Here is a 7702-nt window from a genome sequence, read left to right as displayed (position 1 = left end):
ATATTTACACAAGATATTGATATTCCTTATTCATGCAGGAAAAAAACACTCCTCGACATTATCATGACATTATTTCAACATAATAAATAGAGACATGATAATCATATGCATTAAAACAAGAGAATACTTATCTTATTAGAGATCTAGCTACTGAGATTGGGACTCTAACTTTCCACCCCCACCATAGACAAGCAACAACCACATTTACTTGTAGTTGTCACCCCTGAGCTAGATTCCAGTGCTTGAGGATGGAGTGCTAAACCATGTAAAATCAATAATTCCATTTGAAACGGACCTCCAAGGTAACCCACCTTTACCCACTAGCCAATTATATAACCAAATGCACAGGGATTCATTTCCCTCAACTATTCTCAACAATTTTCCATTGTCATGTGACAAGGCTTAATCTCATTCAGCTTCATCATAAGGGTCTCTTATTCCACATAGTCACATCTCCAAATTAGGAGAGTAATATTATTATAGCATGGGAAGGTTCTTCAGTGGCAAGCTACTAATAAATCGGTAGGTTCTTTAGACCACAATCTTCCCAGTGCTTTCTCCAGTCCTCAAGAAAGCCACTCTTGGTGGTTTATTTAGCCATAAACAAACCACTACTCAATTTCAAGAGAAGGAGAACTCAACATGCATATATGGGAAGGTTCTTTAGTGGAAAATTGTTGAAAAATTAGTAGGTTCTTCATACCACAAGATTCCCAGTGGTTTCCTAAGTCAAGCCACACTCGGTGGTTTCTTCAATCCTCAAGCAACCACAAGAGGATGAGAGTTCAACATGGAAAGTTTCATCAACTAGATAAGTTATTAATGGGTAAAAATATCACCCCTCAAAGTTCTTCATCAATTAGTCAAGCACCAGAGCTTTAGCCCCAAGGCCACTCCTGGTGGTTCTTCAACCCTTACAAATACCTGAGTGTCTCTTCCTAATCCAATAGTTTCATCAATCCACAAACTTCCCACTGGGTTCTTCAATCCAAGGAAAACCACTCTTGGTGGCCTCATTTATCCTTGGAAAGCCACTACTCTCTATCCTCCAGTCTATTTTTAGTTTGACTTCTCCTTGTCTGTCAATTTTCCTCATCCTATTTCCTCCTTCTTCGTGAGGAATTTCTTTCTTTATTTCCCCCTCCACTAGCTCTTCCCCTCATGAATGGAAGAAATGTTACCAAGAGCCTCTTAGCCTCTAATCATTTTAACTGGAGCCTCTCAGCCTCCAATAAATTCAACATGAGCCTCTCAACCTCCTATCACTTCCTCTACATGCATAGTCTTTTGCTTTTGTGCATGAATAGTGTGTCATTCCACAGACATTTTAGCCTCCAATCACTTTATCAAGAGTCTCTCAGCCTCTAATCACTTTAACAGAAGACTCATGGCTTCCAATTCCCATCATCATTCTCCCCCCCCCTCCCCCCATTCTCAAGGACTGTCTTCTCCAATAGACTAACCATCAATCTTTTCTAAGGCTCCACACAGTTAACTGCCTTGGACAGCACCACCCATTCCTGTTCTTTAATATTTTTTTGTCTTATTTTCTTATTGTTAGACCTAAAAGACACGTGGGCCTATCCTTTATTTATTTATTGCACAATCAACCAACTAAACTTCTCAGCCAATCCATGGTTGATATATTTAAAATCAATAATTCCTCAAGCAATCTCCCTCGAACTCCCTCCCTCAAGCAATGGAATGTGTTTCTTTCTTAGTCCTTTTTAATTTATAATTACATAATTACATGGAATTATTTACAATGTTTACAAGGGGAATTAACCCACAAGGGATGTCTCATACAAGCTCTTAAATTTGTTTTCATGGGCCTTGCATTGTTAAGTAAAAGTACTGGAAGATGCATTACACATTTTGATGTTAAGGTATGACCTATGTTGCAAATAGTTTATATGGATACTCAGTCCTGAAATATGTACTCTGCACATCAAAGGAAAAGGTCATTGTCACTAATATGCTTTTGAAGAAAGCACACCTTAATGGGTTAAGTTCATTGGACATGGCAAGTTTACAATGAAGAAGAGGATAGATATCCTTCCAAGTTTGAGATCAAAGTCCTCTCATGAAACATGAGCGATGTGCAGAACTTGATGTGTCCTTGTTATTATTACTACTATGATGGAGTACATGTTACTTGGGTTGAAAGGGTCAAAAAGCAAATGTGCCACTAAGAATACATAATTGCTAGAATATCATTGCTAGTAATGCCAAAGCAATATTCAAGTATGTTATGAGTCTGTCATATTTTTCTCTTCATGAAGACATCTCATTAGAAGATCCACATTCTTGACATATCTGCTTAATCTAATATCGAGATGGAATATATTGATTATTTTTTGAAGCATAGGGACTCTATGGTTTTTGGACAATTGGATATGGATATTACAAAGTCTATTGGACATGCCAAAGGTGTAAAATAATATTTTGAAAAACTAGGGTTTGTAAATCCTAGAAGACTGGAGTTTGTGGATAAAGCCCTTAAATTGGACCTAGATTAATGTTTCCACTAAAAGAAGAAACCTTACCTCTTGCAAGGAAGAAATGACATCATGTTGATGATTAGGTTGATAAATTTTCAATATGGATGCAAGAAGGTTGATCTGAATTTAAATTATAGATATAACCATAAATACAAAGATGCAACATTTCATTAATATCAAATAGTGAAATATGCTTACAAACATAATGGAAATAAGACTAGCTCGGCCAATGGTAGCTTATCTCTGAGAAGATATGTGGCAGTTACATGCCTCTAAATTGTGTTACAATGAGGCTCAAGGGTCTATTTATTATTAAAAAACATGAGAAAACCCTAACCCCGGGAGATGTAGCGCCAAGAGTTTGTGAGCCCCGTTAGGGTTAGTTGGGTAGCCAACTTCCGAGGGTCATAACTTGGTCATATTATCTTTGTTTGGCACGTACGATACCTTGTTGGAAAGGTCTCTGTGAGTACTATAGGTTTTGCTACAAGCCCTTTCCAATGGCTGCAATGGACCTAAAAAAACGTTGTTTAGGGGGTCAAAACTGCTCCAAAAGTTCATGACCCGAAAAAATGCTAAAAATAGTAAATGTTGAAATAAACAAGGAAACAAATGAAATTGATTGGAGGTCTAAATGGAATAGGTGGGTGGCCATCAATATTCACCTGGATCAAAGGCTAAGATCAAGAGGGAGTTGACATTTCCCTAAAATCCTCAAAAGATAAGTAACTTATATCTTTCTCTTCTTTAATTATTGTTATTGTTTTAGTTAGCCTCTTGTCCTTGTCTCTTTTTGGGTTGTAATTGTTCTTCCACGGCCTCCTAGTGAAGATTGCAGGTACATAGTAAATGCTTCCAAGGCTCTAGCAGCAGATGGAAGTAGTGGAAGAATGAAGCAAATCTTGTGGAAAGAGGACTATCCTAGAATCCATTATTTGTGTTTAGATATATTTTACTAGATGATATTTGAGCTCAAAGGGAGCAGACAGATCAACAAGATTAAATTGAGCTTTGATGAAGAAAAATATGCCAAAAGGAAGTTAGTGATGACTTCCAAGATGAAGTATGCAATAAATGGCAACTTAAGAGAAGTACAAAGCGAAGGTTCTCCAAAAAAGAGGGAGATACATTGGCTCCAGTTGTTGGGTACACTTCTATTATAATTATTGTTTCTTACGTTATGGAATTAGATCATATGGATGTAGAGGTTGTTTCTCTCCATGAAGAATTTGAGGAAGAAGTGTACGTGGAACACCCTCAAGACTTTGATGGTCATGAAGAAGTCTCCTACTTGAAAATAGAAGATTTCAGCTAAGATTTGGATTGATGGATCAAGGTTGACCCTATATCATTTGTTTCTAACAAAATCAGGAGGACTCATGTGTCAGAGGGAGAAGTTGTGGAATAAATATTTTCTTTTGTAACAAAGGGAGCAGTCAAGGAGCCTTGTTTTAGCTTTAGATGGAGTTGACCTCTTAGTTTGAGATGATGGACTATCATTGAGATTATGAGGCTAGATAATTGATATGCTAGAAAAGAATTGTGGCAAAGGGAGCAACCAGGATTGCCACAATAGGATCTATTTCAGAAAGAGCACCCAATTAGGGTAATAAGAATGTAGTTGTTCAGCTTATGATTGAACCAAGGCATGTGGCTCAACAAGTGTTGAAATACCAACATGGTATAGTTGGTCATGGCACTGTCAGTAATGGTTTGAAATATGACTCAAACAGTGAAGTACAACTACAGAGATACATAGATTCAAATTGAGCTGAGGATGCAAAAGGCAAAAAGATTTCAATAGGATATTGCTTCAGTTTGGGCTCTATCATGATTTCTTAGATGATCAGGAACTAGACATCTATCGCACTCAGTATTACTGAGGTCGAATATATTTCAGCTTGGTTGGAAATTTGAGAAGAAGTATGCCTTCAAAGGCTACTTACGGGATTGTCTTGATCAGGTGTAGGTAACGACCATGATGACAAGTCAAAGAATAATGAGATATAGTACTGAGACATGGTACATAAGGAAGCAACATGACTTCAATACTATTCTTTGTTCAAGCAGATTGCTGACAAAGCCTTTATTCCAGGATGATGTATGTATAATTCAAGGACAAGCTTAGAGTGATTGAGCATGTTTCTCTCAGCAAGCAGGGGTAATAAAATTCCAGCATCAAGGACAATCATTCTCCTTAGCTCATCTTGACCAGGATTAAGGAAAATGGTACAGTGTTAATGTGATAGCATCAGGGATAAACATCATCCTTGTGTCAACTGTGTTGACTGAAATTAGGGAGAATGGTCTAGCAGAGTACAATCATTCTTCTTATGTCAAATATGTTGACCAGAATTAGGAAGAATGGTTCTAGAGGCCCAAGATCACTTAGTTGAGTGGGTGCCTTTCAATATCAACTCATTTAGCATCAAGCCCAAAATTACTCGGGTAGAGAGTGGCCTTTGCAGATTCACCATGTGTCAAAGATATTGAACAAATTGATGGTGAACTAAGACTAGTCTGTATACCGTGTTTAGATGGACCGAAATTGTGGTGACTACTTTATGCTAATTATGTACCATGTTTCAAGGGTACCAACCAGGATTATGTTGAAGCTACACCATAGGTTAGAGGTACCAACTGAAATTATAGTAAATTGTTGATTTTGTTGATTTACCATGTGTTAAAGTTGTTGACCAATATTATGGTGATTGAATGATGTTGATGTCGATGATGAATTGTTATAACCTTCTCTTAGAGAAATTTATCAACAAGAGAACATATAAATAGTCATTATGAATGTCTCCCTAGCTTAGAGGGAGTGTTAAATTTTGTAGTTATATTTAGTCTTCATAATTAATATTTTTGGCCTTGAAATGTACATAATGAAAAATGTAAGACATATTATTCTTGTTGATTGTCAAAAGAGAAATATAAGGCATGTTCTTCATGTCCTTTTCAAAATAAAAATTTTGAATTATGATATTTGAATTGCTAGTTCCAATAAGCCAAGTTGGCCCTCCTACTAGTCAAATCATCTCCAATTAAAAAGGCACCCATTCGGCCAACCAAAAATGTATATATCTGGCACTCGACCTCCTCTCCTTGGCACAATTAAGATCACACAAGGAAATACATATTCTATGCATCAAAGAAAAGAGGAAGGAAGCAAGAAGGTTAAAGAACTATGAATATCTTTCTCTATCTCACATATGACCTCTCATGTATGGATTTATCTTTCCACTATGACCTCGCACGTGTGAAAGAAGGGTCAAATTTTCTGAGGCATACTAGGGCAACAAGACCAATATTCTTGGGTGCATAAGTAAGCTGAATTTTTACCCTAAAAGACTAGATCAGGCTGAGGTTCTTAGGAAGTTGTTTGACTTGAATAAGAGGAAGTTGGAACAAGTTTGGCCAAGTCTACTTTTCTTGTTAGTTAGACCTCGTGATTGACTATAAGATCAAGGTGTGCCTTTGGTCAAGCAAAAGAATTTCTCTAAAGAAAATATTGTTGGGTTTTTCCCCCATTTGGTTTTTCCCGGGGTAAATGTTTGTGTTCTTGTTTGGTTGTCTCTTTATGATCCTACTGACACTTAGTTTCTACTATTGAGATCTTCCGTGTAATTGCTTTATGATGAATATGAATGCAAGAAAAGAGTAACTAAAGAAATCATAAGAAGTAATTATCAGTTTCAAAATATCCTATGAAAAATCAACAAGCCCTTCATACCAACTATTGTGGTCCATCATCGTGACCAAGAATAGTGAAATCTAATTTGTTGGGAGATAATAAATAGGATATAATCTAAGGCAACTATTGGAACTGACGCAAATAAGAAATCCTAAAGAAACTATGACTCTAGGTATTACTAAAATACTAATAATATAAGTATGTTGAAAGAGTCCTCAAAACCAAAAGATTCAAAGGATGAATTTTAGTTGGTCATTAAATACTTATTATTCTATGTGATCAACAATATTCAAATAATAGTAGTTGTGCATGTTCATTATTGCTATTGATTTGAGTGCCTTAGAGGTACAAGCACTACTAAAGTTACTTCTTTAGTGGAAAACATGAGAAGTAGTGATAAGAAACTTGAGGGTGAGATTTTCAGGAATTCATGTATGCTCATGCATGCTTTTGTTTGATGATAGATGTTGAGAAGTGAGATCAGTGGTGTAGATTGAGTAAATTTATCATGGTCAAAGAAATAAAAACAAATTTATTATTTAACTTTGATCATCAAGATTCTCACAACTACTAGAAAGTTGTGGAAAACTTTGGATTGACTATGGCGAAAAAAGGTTGGTGGATTTACTAATTAAATCATATAAATCGAAAGAATATTTAAGTTCATAATTTATTAATGGGTAATCAAAGGTATGCTCATTGATTTTATGGAGATACCAAGTTAGACATAGTGCAAGACATTGAACATCCCACGCCAGATGAATGTTAGCTAGAAATAGACTAGAATAAACTAAAAAGTGATAAAGTTAGACATTCAGAATAATCTACTCAATGAACCCCTGAAATAACACAAAATGATTAGAAATAAAAGGCACATAATGAGTTGAATGAAAGTATATGATTTTTTCGCTTTTAGATTTTGAAATCTCAGTCCACATTGACATGTTGCATGATAGTGTTGTGCTTTATATATAAACCAGATTCATCTATATAATGACAAATTTAGCGGAGAAGTGAGTAGTGGAAATTCTAGGCTAAGAAATGTGCTCCTTTACTACACAATGGGGGTTGGTGATTATGGTTGTTAATAAGTGATGACTTTGTTCTTTTGATTAAAGGATAAGACAATATCAATAGGGATAATTTGATATTAAAAAAAAAACACATGAAGGAGTCTTCCATAAATGCATTAGTTGAAATTGGCATTTCAAAGAAACTTTAAGGTGTCTTCATTAAAGTCAATGCATGGAAATTTGTTTGGTCACTTCACATGGGATAACTTGTTTTTTAAAAGTTATTGGGTTCATAGTAAAGTTATTGGAGACATGGTTAAATGTGTGAAAATGTGTCAATGGTTGTGAATTGGCCTTTCCTCATTGAAAGGGGTGCATGATTAATGTCACTTGACACCCTAAGTTTAAATTCATGTTCAAATCATTGCATGAGAGTTTTTCCAAGCCAAAGTTACCGGGATGGGTGACCTCCCGGGAAGTCCTGGTTACCGGGT

This window comes from Pinus tabuliformis, chromosome 7 (genome assembly GCF_031772625.1).
Source record: "Pinus tabuliformis cultivar Carrire ecotype Pingquan chromosome 7, CPIR1, whole genome shotgun sequence".
NCBI classification, from domain to species: domain Eukaryota; kingdom Viridiplantae; phylum Streptophyta; class Pinopsida; order Pinales; family Pinaceae; genus Pinus; species Pinus tabuliformis.
Note: the sequence above shows the minus strand (reverse complement) of the source record.